This window comes from Chinchilla lanigera, unplaced genomic scaffold (genome assembly GCF_000276665.1).
Source record: "Chinchilla lanigera isolate Chin_1 unplaced genomic scaffold, ChiLan1.0 scaffold00002, whole genome shotgun sequence".
NCBI lineage: Eukaryota > Metazoa > Chordata > Mammalia > Rodentia > Chinchillidae > Chinchilla > Chinchilla lanigera.
In genome coordinates this window covers 52,836,583-52,853,036 of record NW_004955403.1, presented here as the reverse complement: position 1 = coordinate 52,853,036, position 16,454 = coordinate 52,836,583, and the positions used below count along the sequence as shown (strand labels likewise).

The following is a 16,454-nucleotide window of genomic DNA, read 5'->3' as shown; positions in this document are numbered from 1 at the left end:
GGAGCTTGGGTGGCCGAGGGTGGCCGAGGGTGGCCAAGGGCCTAGGGTGTGCTGGGGCCCCTTGCTTTTCCTTTGGGGGCAGAGGGCTGATGTTGGGGGCTGAAGGGACTGGCGGTGCCTGGAAGGGAGGCCAGGGTGGGACCCACGGGCACTGGCTGCTCCAGAACCCAAGCATGTCCTTGGGAACACAGCACAGAAGACAAGAGTATGGAGCTGGAGTCCTGGCTGGGCCATTTTGTGAAGTGTTGCATATTTCTGTCTCTTAAACTCAGAGTAATAATAATTTCTACCCCTTGAGTGTTATAAAGATGGAACTGGAATTACATGTTATCAGTGTACCTTAGAACATGCCTAGACATAGTAAATATCTAAGGAGTCCCCTTTGGGGGGGTGTTTGAGACATAGTTCTCACTATGGTGCCTTGAACCACCATATAGTTCAGGCTGGCCTCGAACGGGTAGCAATCTTCCTACCTCAGCCTCCCAAGTGCAGGAATCATAGGCGTGTGCTCCCACACCTGGAGGTGGCCACAGCTTCCTAGTGGCTGTCGGCAGGTGAAGCAGCCCCTTTTCTGCAGGTGAGACTTGCAGACATTGAGCCCCTGGCCACTGTCGTGTGGCTAGTGAGCCATGGGACCAGCCTAAATCCGGTTCTGATCGACTCCTAAGCCTGGGACCTGGAATCCTGGCCATGCTATTAGCTGAAAGATTCACCTCCTGACCGACCTGCCAGATACAGGTGGGTAGCATCCAGGTAGGACGTGTGAGCCCACTGAGAAAGCTGGGCTCACCCTGGAGCTGGCAGCCATGCTGAGATGCCAGCTTCCTGTGGGTGTAGTGGTGTAGGGAGGAGAGGCCGCGCCCGGCGCCCCAAGTCCTCTCCCTGATGGACTCACAGCGCTGCATCATCTCACTGATGCACAAAGTGGAGCTTTGGCCTACGATGCCAAGTTAAAGAGGAGGCCAGGGTGCGAGCCAGAACCCGCTTCCCATCTCTCAGCTCAGCCTGCCGTGAGCCGCCAACGCCGTCTCCCCTCTGCCCCAGCACTGCGACCCCAGCCGCGCTCAACAGCCCCATGGCCCCTCGGGCTCTGTATTTTGTTCCCGTATCTGGTCACAAACATTCATCGTTGCCAACTGCATCCTGGGCCAGGCATAGCAGAAGGCGCAGAAGCAGGTGGAGGAATCTACTCTATGGGGGGGGGCAGTGCCGTGAAGCACAGGAGCCCAGTGTCAGCAGAATTTTGAGGGTGGGGGCCCGGCAGCTGCTTTGTGAGATCGGCAAGAAGAAACCACTTCACCTGGGAGGGACACCAGCCAGGTGCGAGGAGGACGACGAAGGTGGGATTGCTTAGATTAAAATTGTTTTTATGAGATGTTTAAAAATATGCTAGAGTGTAATGAGCCCTCCTCTGATCATCACCCAGGTTCAATAATTATCTTGAAATTTCTCTTGATTGAACTATGTGATAACAAATCTTTTTGTTAGAAACAAGCAAGTGGAATCTTTTGGAATAAAATAAGGGGATGACTCCCAGCAAATGATTTCAACTCCCCCACTTTGCACCCCGCTCTAAATATGAAACATTGTCTCCCATGATCATGTGGTCATTTTATCCAAGCTAACAAAACCAGCCATAATTCCCCAGTATCCTCTAACCGTCCAGCCACCTAAGCCAATCCGTAATGAAATTCTAGCCGTCATCGCCAACCCAGCTCTGTGCTTGGTTTATCCTGCCTGGATGTCAGACAAGGTCTGTACACCACTCACAGTTCCTGTGCCCTTGTATGTCCTCTAAGCGGACCACTGGGCCCCAACTTTGCATGGTTCAGTCTTATAGAATGTTCTGCATTTTGGATTTTGCTTCTTTGTGATGGTTCGTGACTTATTTCTCGCATGCGCTCATTCTTGTCCATTGAGTGAACTCCCTAGGCCCCCTTAGAATCAGGCTCATCTTCTTCTGGTAGGAATACTTCCCCGGGCATGAAGTGTGCTCTGGGTTGCATCCTACCGGGAGGTTCCCAATGTCTAGCTACACCATTTTAGGGATGCTGAGACAGCTCAGGTTTCAGGCGGTCCTCAGCTCCTCTATCAATTCCTCACCAGGACTTCAGCAAATGTTTCCATTAAGGGCTACAAAACATGATGCTCTGATCCAATCATTCGCTCCACATTTGCTAGTCTGGAGTCAAGGGAAGAAAGGGCAAGAAAACAGAAACACCAGAAAAATTGCCAAGCATAATCCCACCAAAGCTGGGCTGTATTTGAGAAACAGATGTCTCCCTCAGGACAGTTGAGGCAGGAAACATGTCCACATTAGTCAAGAAGCCATGGTTGATGCCTTGTGCTGTGTGTTTTAAGAAATCCACAGCACTCAGCATTCCTAGGTGGTCTCCCATCCAAAGCTCTCACGGGGCCCAAACATCCCTAGCTTTATAGGAAACCCATGGGAACAATGGGTCTGACGTGGAAATGCTGCCCGGTAGCTCGTAGCTGAGAGTCACTGGCAATGCGTGGTTCCCTGCAGAGGGATAGGCTAGCAGTGGGGACGTGTGACTTGTGCGTACCTCTGATCAAAGCAGCTGCTGTCTTGGGCACAGTGAGAAAGGGACCACCCTGTGGCTCAATTTTATAAAACAAAAATAGTCTTGCTGTGGAAATTCACCACCCCCGCCCCCGCCACCATCACTGTGATAAATTTGGTAGAAAAGATTTCAGGTGATAAACAATTTGAGGTTTCTAAGCAAAACTTCAGGAAGGAAGACGGTTTTCTGGTAAAGCTGTGTTGAGACCAAAGCCTGCTCATGGAGTTACCTACATTTTACTCTGCAGACTCGGGGAACCCTGACATTCATTAGGCAACCATGCAAACAAACACTGTTCCTTTATGTGAACAAAGATCCTTCTTCTGGGTGACATCATGTAAATTTATATTTTAAAAACCTTCATAAGGGTGTTAATGAAATTGTCAGCACTATGTCAAAATGTCAGTACGGCTTCTGTGTGTTGTATATTGATGGGACAGTGGGCCTTAGTCTGCTTTCCTGTTTTTAAGTTTTTGCATTGCCCTCATTTTAAAAAATAAATGAAAAATTAAATCCTAGCTTCATTTCTTGCTGGTGGAGTCAGTTTTACTCAGCGGCACAATGGTTCCGAAAGCTTGGTTTGCATTATAACCTGCTGGGGAGTTGGCTGAGCCTGAGTCTTGCCCAGTGGCTCTGCCAGGCAGGTCCAGGTGGGAATCAGGGATCTGCATTTCTAGAACATGCTGCAGAGGGTGCGGTGCTACCTCTGGAAGATCCCTTCTTTTCCTGTGTGTGGTTTTGCTTCTGGAGCAGGCACTGGGTTGTACAAAGGACTCGAAAGCAGTTTCACAGGCCCTAGAATTCCTTTCTTTGGGCCCCTCATAAATAATGCTGAGAGCTTTACTGCCAGTGAATCTTTCTCCCTAAGGGAAATGAACATTTCCCGTCCTCCACACCAACATTTCTTACATATCAACTGTATCCGGCATTGTTTTTTGACACAGGGGAATAACTTCCTTTTTTGTAATAACTAGAATGTTAGGGGGTACCTCCCAGTTTGCGAAGTATTTTTCTACACAGAGCCTCGAACCAGCCTGTGAGCTAGAAAATATCCCATCCAATCCCTTGTCCCTTTCCCTCTCCTCCCTGCTCCTGTTTCTCCTCTGAAATATTAAGAAAAAAGGGCATTCTTGCAAATTAAAACTATAATTGAAAAATAATAAAAGAGACATGTAAGATGTTCCAGTTGGTGCTCTGCAATATAGGTCCAAAAATATCCAGGAAAATAGTGCCAAGCGACTAATACATAAGATCAGAAACAGCAATGATGTCCATGCTCACAACTCCTAGACAACATTCTACTAGAAGTCTTAGTTTATGCAATAAGACAAAATAAGACAATTAAAAGTATACAGATTGGAAAGGGAGAAATAAAAATTATCACAGGTGACAAGATTCTCTACGTTGAAAATACCAAAGAATCAGCAACCTCCCCCAAAATCCCAGAACTAATGTGCAGTTACAGTGAGATTGCAAGATTCAAGGGTAATATCAAAGTTAATTACTTTCTAATGTTCTAGAAATGGACAATTTAGAAATTTAAAACTATACTGTCTATATTAATACCCAAAACACCTATACTTAGGCTTAATCTAATGAAATATGTATAAAGGTCCATATGAAGAAAACTATAAAACCCGATAAAGGAAATCAAAGCTCTAAGTAAAGGAGGACTATTCCATGCATCTAGATGGGAAGCCTCCACGTTGTCAAGATACCAGTTCTTCTCAATTTGACGTACAGATTCAGGGCAATCGAGCTCCAACAAGCTAGTTGGTGGATAGAAAGAGCTGATTCTTAAATTTATGTGAACAAAGACCTAAAGAGCCAACACAGTGCTGAAGAGATGTGAGGATGACTCTACCTGACTTATTCTAGAGCCGCAAATGGTATTGATGAGACAATATAAGAGTGAGTCACTGGAACAGAACAGAGTCTAGAAGTAGCGGGACACAGAGTCGACTGATCTTTGACCGAAAGGCAATTAAACAGATCCTCTTTTCAACAAATGTGTTGGAAAAATTAGACATCCACATGTCAAAAAATGCATCTAGAAACACAGTGTACATCTTTCCCAAAATTTAATGCACAATGGCTCATAAGACTAAAATGAACTAATATAAACATACAACTATCATATATTTATAAAATTAGAGTAGAAAACCAGAAAAAGACTTCAAAAAAAGTTAGGTGATGTTTTAAGTACAATACCAGCAGCACAACCCAGGAAAGAAAAAAATTGCTAAGTTGAATTTCTAGTTATGTGTTAAGGAGAATGACAATATATGACCCCAGAAGGAATTGTACCTGTGTGGTCATTGCAGCTTTACTCATACTATCTTTCAAGTGGAGACAACAGAAATGGCTATCAACTGCTAAGTGAATAAAAAAAATATTGTGGCTGTGGAGAACTACTGAGACCTGCAACAGCATGGATTAGTGTTAATAGCACTGGGCTAGAGGAAGAAGCTGAATGCAAAAGGAGGCAGCCTGAGTCCGTGCACACAAAACACTAGATAACGCAAAACTATAGCAACAGAACGCAGATGCGAGGCCGCCAGGGACTGGGGGTGGCATAAGGGAATTCAATTCAAAAGAGATAGAGGAACTGTTGGGGTGATGGAAATGTTCCATGTTTTGAGTGCACTGGTGGTTGCACAAGTATGTGTATTTGTACAGACTCATCATTGTACATGCAGAACAGCTGAGCCTTGTAGAGAGTGATTTATAATTTACACTTGAAGGCTGATTCTAAGAGGCCGTGGGAGCCCTATCTGGATGGTGAGCTTTGCATATTTTTAGTGTGTTGAATTTTGTAACATGATTGAACAACTTATACCTGTTTCATCCCAAATGAAGCCTAAAAGCCACTGAAAGTTCTCCTCGCACACAGGCAAACACAAGGGAAAATCAGTTACCCTAGAATGTACTCTAGAAAGACTGGAAATGATGATATCACGAGAAACAAGAAACGCTGGCGGCTGTGTGCGACTCCAAATACCAAAAGGAAAATCAAAGAAGTTTCATTAAATCTTTATATTTATATTCTCCCTCAAATGACAAGAATTAATGACATACTATCAGGAGGCCTCCTTGATGTATTCAATTATTCTAGCTGGCGCTACAGGAACAAAAATTATGTAGTTACATTATTGTAACGCTTGCTTTTTCAAGTTAGAAAAAGTTTTGAGCATTAACCTACGGATGAAACACAGTGAAGTTAAAATAAGCACTGAACACAAAATACGTGTTATAAGTTAGTGGGTAAAAAATAGTAACATGAAAAGTAGAGAATGAGGCCAAAAGGAAAGAGAGAGCTAAGACACTATTTTCAAAACTTGATAAATGAAGATAGGATGATTTATTTATTTATTTTTATTTTTATTTTTTTTTGGTTTTTTTTTTTCAAGTATCAGGAATCGAACTCACAACCTTGCGCTTGCCAGGCAGGTGCTGTGCCGCTGATAGGATGATTTAAATGAGCAATTTTAACCCATAAAGTCAATTATGAGAAAGCTAAAAATAACTGCTAAAAACCAAGCAAAGGACGCAGGAGGGCTAGATGGGTGCTGGTAAGAAAGAGGTAGCATCTTTCATATATAATCAGCACAGAGGAGCTGTCTTCATATTTGTTAAAGTCCTAAGTGAAGCGAAAAGGAGATTTAGAAACAAAACCTTCTCACACCTGCTCTGGGCAGGGAAAACCGGTTTTGGCCGGGAGGCAAACATTTAGTTTTCAATTTACATCCCTTGGGACTATCCAAATTTTTATTTTTATTTTTACTTTTTTTGGTACCGGCAATTGAACTCAGGGTCTTGCTCTTGCCAGGCACGTGCTGTACCACTGAGCTATACCCCCAGCTATCCAAATTTTTAAAAATGATATTCATGAATAACTTCTATATAATGAAATCTAGTTGAGCATATGAATAGGCAAATTAGTAAGAGAATGAAAGAAATATAAACTGAAAAAGAAAAATGTCCATAATTTGTATTTTTTTTCTTTTTGTCTTTTTGAGACAGGGTCTCACTCTGCAGTTCAGGCTGAACTTGAACTCACTTTGTAGCCCAGGCTGGCCTCGAACTTGCAACGATCATCCTGCCTCAGTCTCCCGAATGCTGGGATTACAGGTATGCACCACCACGCCCGGACTTGTATTGTTAAGAAAAGAACAAATTGCAGAATGCCTCATGTTACATGACTGTAATGTATAAAAAGGGTAGGTGAGCCTATAAATGTATTTGCAAATAAATATGTCTGAACGCTTTTGGTACGTATCAAGCTGCTAACAGAGATTCCGGGAGTGAAATTCGCAAGCAGAGGAACTGGAAGACTTTACGTACCTCTTAGTGTTCACAGAGCAATAAACGCGTGATACCTAAACGCCTTTTTAAAACACAAAGCAAAACAAAAAACCCGAGCAATTATCCAAAGTTTTAAGAAAGGAATGTGGACCCTGAACACTGTGACAGAAAGGCAGGGGGATGGGGCAGCGGGGTGACTCGCAGTCCTCTACCAGTCCTGCAGGACTGACTCTCCCTTAGCATTCACATCCCCCGGCCACAGCACTTTGCTTTGCTATGGGAAATTCAGAAAATAGGATGCAAGATCAAAATTAATGACCACACCATCATTGAGAGACAACCACCGTTAGCATTTCGGCATATGATTTTCCAAGGCCATTTGAAAAAAGGAAAAGCAAAAGCGGGATTGTAATCTACGTATCTACATCCTGTTTTGTGACCTGCTCTTCACAGAACATGTCAGGCTCGTCTTTGCGCTGCCTCTTTCTCTAATGACGCAGAAGGGCGCAGCACACTTATTTTCTAGATTCCTCCTGTCACGCACCAACTCGCTTCCGAGGCTTTTAATATCACAAGTGTGCGGCAAAGGTGCCCTTTGCTCGTATACTTTCTCCTGGCTCAAGTCTTCCATGAATTTTCATTGAGGGTGAAATCCTACAAGTGGAATTGCTAGGCCCACGGGCGTAACACTTTCAAGACACATGGCCGAGTGACCTTTACACATTTCATACAGCAGAGTGTGAGTAGATATTTCCTTGCCAACTCTCCAAAAAAGCTGATTTTTAAAGCATTCTAAGTGAATTCATTTAGAAGTTATCTTTTACATTTTCAATCTCCTTTTTTATTATGCATGTAATGCACACAGGCAGAAATTCAGGAAACTCTGTCTGCCCAAAGAAAAATGAACAATCACTTAAAAGTCCAGTTAGCATGTGTTTACCAGAGGGTTTACACACGCACCTACTCTAAAAATAGGCTGCACTGTTTATCCCGTTTCATAACTGAGTCATTTCCATGAATGCTGCAGTGTAAATTATATGTCAGTAAATATAATTTTAAGACCATATTACTCTCTGTCTGCCACTCTGCAGTGTACCATTCATTTAGTTAACCACTATTGGTCAAATAAGTTGTTTTCAAACTTTGGCTATCATAAGTAAACCCGTTGTAAACACACTCGTAAAATAGATACTTAACTGTGCAATGCATTTGAAGCCAAGTTCGTAGAAGCGAATTACAGTGTCACAAATCTGCACATAGTTAAGATTTCCTATCCCGATGCTAAACTGACTTCTGTAGAGGAAAGACTGACTGACACTCTCAGTGTTGAAGAAAAGGCCATTTTCTCAGTCCCTTGTCAATGCCTTATATGAAATTTTTAAAAATTGTCAATCTGCTAAATGAAAAGTGAATAATAGTTTCCATTTACTTTCCTATTAATATCTCTCATTATTTATTAATCACTGTTCCCACCTAATGATTGGTTGTTCACAACCTCTGCTCAGTTTTACATTGAGGTGTTTATCATTTTCTCCATGATATATAAGAGATTTTTTTTTAAAAATAGGGTCTCACCATGTAGTTCAGGCTAGTCTTGAACTCACTACATAGCCCAGGCAGGCCTTAAACTCACAGCAATCCTCCTGCCTCAGCCTCCAGAGTGCTGAGATTATAGGTGTGCGCCACCATGCCTGACAGGAGGAGCTTTTTATGTGACACATATATTTAATGTATACCGTACTCTGTCATACACACTGTAAACATTTTTCTCACTCAGAGAAATTAATTACCATTTTTTTTTTTTTTGGCTTTTTGAGACAGGATCTCACTATACAGTTTAGGTTGGCTTTGAACTCATTTATGTAGCCCAGGCTGGCCTCAGACTTGCGACAATCTTCCTGCCTTGGCCTCCTGAGTGCTGGGATTACAGGCATGTGCCACCACACCCAGCTAGTATTAATTCTAATAGTCTTCTTTTTGAACTTTGGGCATGCAGTATGCACAAAACTCCATAATATTTGTATCTAGCCAGTTTATTAGCCTTTCCTATTAATCTTTCCTTTTGTTGTTCACCCTTGCAAATGTCTTTCCCACCCAGAGATTATTGGATGAAAGAACATTTCAATTTTTCACTGTTAACTGAGAACATTTTAAATGTATAGCAAAGCACAGGAATTAATGTACCAGCACTAATTTAAACAGCTGTTGATATTTTGCTACTCTTATTTTGGTTCTCTGCCCTGCCGCCATCCTTTTTAATATTACAAATACAAAGATATAGCCATAGCTTGATCATTATTTTCTCCTCTTGCTTTCTCTAAAAGTAATCATTATCTTGAAATGAGTGGGTGTTGCTGCCACGGCTGACTTTGTATATTTACGGCATGTAGCACAAGCAGTCATAAGCAACACATATTTTTGTTTTTGTTTTTAAGCTTTAACAAAATGCCCTTGTAATATAGGCAAACTTCCTGCAGTTTGCTTTACTGGGCATAAATCTGGTGTTTCTGAGGTTTGTTCATTGTGATAGATCCCTAGTTCTTTCTTTTTATTGATCCTACTCTATTAGATAAACAAACCTAATTTTATTTACCCAGTTTTGATTGTGGAACACTGTCCTATGAGCAGCGCCGTGTGACTTCCTTCTCGTGCCTTCCGTGCAGACGCGAGCGTTTCTCAGGACCACAGGTGGGTTCATGCACTAACCTGCACAGTGACTCGCAAACAGGACAGCAGCACTTGCTCCTTTGGTGGCATCGAGGTTCCCAACTGATGTCCACAGTGGTCAAGTCAGATTATACTCCACCAACGCCAGCCAGGGCACCTCACTCCCCCCAGACCCCGTTACCTCATCAGACATCCCTTTTTCTAGCAGGGTGGGTGATGGGTGGAGTCTCTTTGCTTAAATTTGTTTTTCCTTGATGATTTTTGAAGTATTCATGGGACACATTATTTTTTCCCCACTGGATATGGCCCATTCAAAGCCTATCATTATGTAGAACTTTTTAAAAAATTCAAATATCAACTAACGCTCTAATTTACCTAGATACAGATCCAGCAAAAATGTGAAATTTATAGAAATGTGATTGATCATGATTAGGAAGACTCATAGCCCAGAGGAGCACAGTCTCTCCAAATCCCTCAAAATCAAAAACATTTTCAATCAATAGGCCAACATATGCTTTTGAGGAAGTTTACAAGCTGGTTCCAAAATCCTATGGGTGAGAAAAGGCTTGAGGACAGCAAAGGTACCCACGAAGGAAAAGAATAAGGCAGAGAGCTGTGAACACCTGCCTAAACTGGTAGCGATTAAGAATGGAGCTGGCCAAGGGGTGCGACAGAAGGATGAAATCGTTCTCTACCATCAGATCCAAACTGATTAAAGCTTTAAATGTCAGAGGCAAATTTTAAAATCATTAGACAAAGTCTAGGCACATAGCTTTAGGACAAATGTATTATTGAATTGGCAAATCAGATATTTTCATGATAAAATTTAAAAGAATAACCCATCGTCTCACTGACTTGAAATTCTCCCCATCATACTAAATTCCCACAGATTCCGGACCCTGTTTCTGGGCTATGTGTCTATTTCCACATAAAACCATACACATGTCAATTGCTTGTCCTCAGGGGTACAGTTTAATTCCTTCTTTTCAAGACTTTCTCTGTTATTCTTTGTCATTTAGTTTTATAATCTAATTAAGAGTAATTTTGACAGGTTAAACACTCCCGTGCTAGTTTTTCTTGGCATTGCATTTCAACTCCTACGTCAGTTTGGAGAATTGGCAAAGTCAGTGTTATTATTGGACAAAGAAAGCTACTGAAGTTTGTATATTTCAGGTTTCTTATTCAGTCTAATGGTTCTCAGTCACTTGACATAGACTTGTCTGGAAGACAAATATATCATCTTTTATGCCTTGTCTCTAAATATGTGGATGCTTCTTTACTTTTCCTTGTTATCTTATACCAGCTAGAAGTTCTAAAGCAAAGTTAATGTCACAGATAGCAGAAACCTCTGACTTCTCCTCAACTTGGCTATATTGTACAGCAGCTACTAGACGTTTATTTCCCTTTGCTCGGCACCATGAGCAGCCTTTTCAGGAGTGCTGTTAAATTCTCTTAAATCTCTTTCTTTAAGAGTGTATCACAATGCTCGACTATCACTTTTCTACTTTGGTTGATGACAGAGCAAATTTCATGCAAACATTTTGTAATATCAGATTCTTTCACTGTGAAATCAGTCCTATTCTATCATAGCATATTAAATATTGCATTTGACCCAAATTGCTCAATTTTTTCCTTTCTTTTGCTTCTATACAAATATGCTAAATATTTATGCAGTTTTTGTGTGTGGCAATTTATTTATTGATAAAACTTTATATTAAAATAGCATGTGCTCATTATAAGAAAAATGTTAATATAGGAAATTCTATAGAAAAGATTTCCCATATGCTCAATACCCAGAGGCAATCTCTATTAATATTTTGGAGTATTACTTCTTAGTCCCTTTTGGGGTGATAGGCACATTTTAAATTTTTAATAAAACAGAAAGCAGTAAGGAGCACAGACTGCAATGGAGTCCTTGAAGGAGACAGTCTGTCTGCAAATCCTGGTGTTACAATTTATAACTAAGCACCTTTGCCGGCTTCCTGGATCTTTATATAAGCCTTGCTTTTCCAGTCAGCAGAATTGAGAGATGATGATAACCACCTCACAGCGTCTTAGAATTAGCAAATATAGAAGTAAAGGCCTTTGCAGTGTCCGGCACATACAGCCTCTAAGTAAGCATTAACTCTCACTCTGCTCCATGTAATTTTAATATTCTTACCACGCAATATGATAGTTAGCCCTTCTTATATCATTCAAATTTAAACCCAGTTTCTAAGGTTTCCCTGCTATGCACAGGTGCATGTGTGTGGATGTGCATCTAAGAAGGTGTGTGGAAGTTCTTGCCCCCATCTCAGGCTCTCAGCAGGAAAACCACCTGGAATCAACACCTAGGGCTGTTTCAGGATTCCGGACCCAGGTTGCCTTGCACCCAGTGAGCCTCTGGCAGACCCTGAAGATGGACGCAGGGTCCTCACTGCTCAGGGGAACCCCAGGGACCATCTGATTCGCACCCCGTGAGGAACTCATTATGTCCAACTACTTCTTTTAAGCACAGAGCAAGTCAACCAGGACCACGCGGTGCCAGAGGCACTGGACCGTTCAGAGCCTCCCCCATCCTGGGCTCAGGACGCTGGGTTTGAGATCTACAGGGCAGACAGCAGCAAAAGGCAAGGCCTCAAGGAGGGTCCCATGGGATCTAGGTGCACAGGAGCAAAATGAACTGGGATGGCTCGAGGAGAGAAGGCTGGGCGAGGTGCTAGGACCACCTTCAAAATGCCAGGTGAAGTGGGGTGACTTCCAGCAGGGGCCCTGGCTGAGAGCAGCCACGAGAGGCTGTGACGGAGTTATCGGTGGAAGCAGGATGTGGATGGAAATGGAGAGGTGACAGCACAGTGGGTGGCGGCCTGCAGGTGCAAGGGGCTGTTTGCTAGGGGAAGAGATGTGCTCCGTCCTCCTGAAGATGAGGATCTTTTGCCCCTGCCTCGCCCTGCTGTCAGCTGTCTGAGTTCAAAATCAGAACCCAGTGTCCTGCAGGGTGAGTTTTCTAAAACATTCAATGTGCTGTGTAAATTCACAGGAAAGTGAGTGTCCCCTGGCCGGCCCAAGTGCTGGTGGGGCCACTGTTGGGAGCAGAGTGGGGCCGATGTTTCACCTCAGCTGAGCTGAGGCTGGAAGTCTGTGGCTTGTGGATAAAGTATGACAGTATCCATGAGAAGCCAACAGCTGCTCAGTGCGGCCGCCCTGGCCTGGGATGGAGGAGGAGCGGGCTCTATAACCAGATTCACCCATAGGCAATTATGTGCCCGCACCTGGCCCCAGTTTCCTCTTCCCTTGCACACATGGACAGTCGTCAGGGGACAGGCCCAGCCCGAATCACACTCTGACGACCCCTCGGGCTTCCTGGCTGCCTCCAAGGACAGAGGGCCAGGCAGTTCCTAGCACTGAGGCTAAATGTGCTTTCCTGGCCTTCCAGAGCCCTCTCCACCTGGAGAGGGGACCTTGAGTAGTCCAGCTTCCTGAAGCCTTGGAGAGCAGGATTCTTCTATGTGTCAGGGGGCCAAGAGCTGTGAGCACAGGACCAGGCTGTGCAGGCCAGGTGGGGCCTCCAGGACAGCTTTTTGGCTGTGTCCAGCAGCCTGCATGCCCTGGCTTGGCTGGAGGGGTCATGGTCTAGGAGCTGAAGTGGTCCTGGGCTTGTCATGGGCCAGGTGGCCGTCTCCTGGCCTCACCGGGACTGCGCACTGTCACACACCCTGGAAAAGTACTTTCCAGAAGATTGCACAGGCCTGGAGTATTTGGGTGTACATGGAGACTGTGGGCCTATGACACCCAAGGGGGGAAGGGTCCGAAGAAGAGGCTGGCAGAACTCAGACAGCCAGCTGTCAACATCCCCCTGTGTGGCCACTGGGACTCCGAGGACATCTCAGAGAAGACAGAATGTGTGCATGACCTCGTAGAGATTTTTTTTCCCAAGAAATCATTGATTAAAGTGCCTTGAGGAGGTCAGCGGGTCTTTAAGAGTCACAGCAGAGCCACCACCCTTTGGGGACCTCTCCAAGTGTCCTCCCTGTGTGGGAGGGTATGTAGGCACCCACGGGCCGGGGTTTATCAACACTTTTTCTTTTTTAATGTACCATCAGAGAGAACAACACTGCATACCGGTAGTGTAAGACATCCCCACTGCCTATCCACACATCCCCCTGCACCCCGAGAACGGGAGCTTTAAGAAACACTTCTTACCTCCCCGGCAGTGCACTCAGATATTTCCTGTTTCTTACCATTTTGTTTTTAAAGGGCCTGTGACCACCGGAGAAATTGGTTTTATGGACAGTGAAAGAGCTGTGATTTCCCCACTTGAAGCCACTGCTCTGAAGAGAGCAGAGGGCAGCCAGGTGCCCAGGGTGGCTGTGTCCTGCCAGGGACCCACCACCCCAGCATGGCGAGTGTGATTTTGGGGAAACCAAGGTGGTGCCTCTAAGGAAAAATGGAATTTTAAATGCTCGTACTGTATGAGAAAAGATGAAACTCTGGAAATTGAAGGAAGTTACTGGCTTAGAAAGTTAGAAAATAAAATCAAAGACCATGGAAAGGAGGAGGAGAAAATAAAGGCAGTGCCCAGGTGGGGACCACAGAATGCAAAGAAGCCAGAGAGGGAAAGGTGACGTCATGGGAAACGTGCAAATGTGCCGGCCACTCTCTTGGTCCCAGGGTTTCTGCCAGGCCTTGGGGCGCAGGGTGAAGCCACCTGCAAGCTCCATTCAGCCCTCCCCTCCCCAGAGGGAGCCGCTGATTGCCCTACTTTTCAACTAGGACAGCAGAGCCGGGTGGGCCAGGTGTGCCTGAGGGCCCGGAGGCAGGTGCGGGGCAGGCAGGTGCCACCCCAGCCATGCTCTGTCCTCTGCCACGGCCACCTCATCGGCCCATCAGCTGTGAGCTGTCAGTCCCTCCACACCTGCTGACAGCACAGGGCAACCTTGAAACTGCAGGAAGACGGGGGTCAGCAGCAACTGCAGAACCCAGATGAGGTCCGCACGGGGCAGACAGGCTGGGAGGCCGGGGTACGCTGAGGCCAGGTGTGCACTGACCCTGAGCGAGTCGGCACAGCTGAAGTCTGAGCCCACTTCCTGGGCAGGTGCTGGCGGCTGGGCCTGGGACAGCTTCCGGGTGCCCACAGATCCTGAAGGTCTAAGGCCAGCAGGACCTGTGCTTGTGTGTGGGTATACGTCTATGCTGGGTAGTACACACACACTTCTCGTTCACCTCAGGAATTGGTACAAACACCAGATCTTGGTCATTTTATGCCCACTTCTCCCACCTTGTCGTCCTCCTTCCCCGGGTCCTTGCCCATCTCCAGGGTCTCTCTGCCTGCTTCCTGTCACCTCTCTTTTATTTTGCTCTTCAATTATTTATACTTTGAATTTCTCATAGTAGAGACACCTGGCGAAAGCTAAAGAAAATGGGATGCGTACACATAATGAAGCACTACTCAGCTGTAAAGAGGGACAGTTTGATTCAGTTGTAGGAAAATAAATGGATCTCCAGACCACATTGATACATGAAATCGATCAGAGACAGAAGGGTGCGTATTTTCCAGGTTCCTCCTCTGAGGTGGGGAGAGCGGAGAGTTAAAGGGGTCAAGAAGGCCACTGTGGCTTCTGCGGCCAGGAGCAGCACTTCGGCACAGGGTGGTTCAGGGTCCTCAGTCTCTGTACCTCTGTCCCTACCTCAGCCCTGCGTGGGAGGCCACCGCGGGCTCCACGTTCAGCACCCCCTATGGCTGCACCTTTCCTGTGGGACGCAAAGGGTTTGCTCACAGAGGGACAACTGCGGGTGAGATGTGCAGCTGAGTGGTGGCCTGGCGCCCGGGGGCGGATGGTGGCTCCACTTTTCACCTGAGCCTTTCAATGAACCGGAATGACCGCCTGACTCAGCAGCAGGTGGCAGGTGGTCAAGGTGACCAGGGACAGAGGACTTGAGAACTTGCCTAGACTCCACTCACCGACAAAACTAGAGATTGTCCTTGTCTCCTGAGATCCCAGAGCAAAGTGAACCTATACCAGAGAGTGAACACAACGCCCCTTGTCATCCTACACAACCAATATCATACTCAGAGAGCTCCCGTAAGGACGTTGACTTCCTCTAAGGGCATGGACTTCTCCATGCTATGGGGATGCCCGCACCCAGCTAGGGCAGCTAATGGCTGCTCTGGCTATTCAAATTCCCATTTGTACAGTGTGGGACAGGATACCAGGCCTGCCAAGCACCCACATTCAAATACTACGGGAGTTGGTAAGTGTCCTCGGCCATCCTGAGCACATGCTAAGTAAGCCCACCTCACCCTGATTGTGTGGAGCCGCCGGGACCCTAGCAAGCTCAGGGCATGGAGGACAGGGTCGGGCCGGAAGCATAACACAGTCAAAGTAAATATTTTATAGAGATAGAAGTACATTTCCTGCCTTAAGGGCTCAAGTTGAATAAAAGTAATCTGTAAAATGTAAAATCCCATATAAAAATCTCTGTTGAGGCCAAAATGATAAAGCTGAGAACTTTAGAGCCATTTGTCCTCCAGACCACCCATGTCCATGCTACTTCCACTGGCTCACAGAGCACCGTTTAGATGAGGATTTCTACTGCTGATGACGACAGCGAATGGGCTGTGATACAAAATGAGAGCTCTGGAGGAGAGCTACACAAACGCTTCTCAGGATTTTCTTTGGTGTCCTCCCTGGGCCTCCTGAAGCACACTTCCCCTCAAGCTGTAATGAGGACATTGTGAACTCTGGAGCCCTGTATGGTCACCCTTCCTCAGAGCCCCCAGCACATCACACCAACCCACAGGGTAGAAAACACATCTGCCTTCCCTCAGCCTCTGAGGAGAAGGGCCCTTCCTTCCTTCTTTCCTTCCATCCTTCTTTCCTTCCTTCTTTCTTTTTCTCTCTTTCTTTTTCTTTCTTT

At 45.2% G+C, this 16,454-nt stretch overlaps 1 protein-coding gene across 5 annotated transcripts in view; it reads right to left on the bottom strand.

The window, feature by feature from the left end:
- Positions 1 to 16,454, bottom strand: part of Blk (BLK proto-oncogene, Src family tyrosine kinase) — a 48,611-nt gene that overhangs the window by 20,971 nt on the left and 11,186 nt on the right. The window contains exon 1 of one of the 5 annotated variants that reach the window (XM_013514535.1): positions 9,597 to 9,689. The exons of the other annotated variants lie outside the window; for them this stretch is intronic. The gene's annotated coding sequence lies outside the window, so the exon portion shown is untranslated. Of the gene's footprint in view, positions 1 to 9,596; positions 9,690 to 16,454 lie in introns of those variants that run through there. 5 annotated transcript variants of the gene reach the window in all.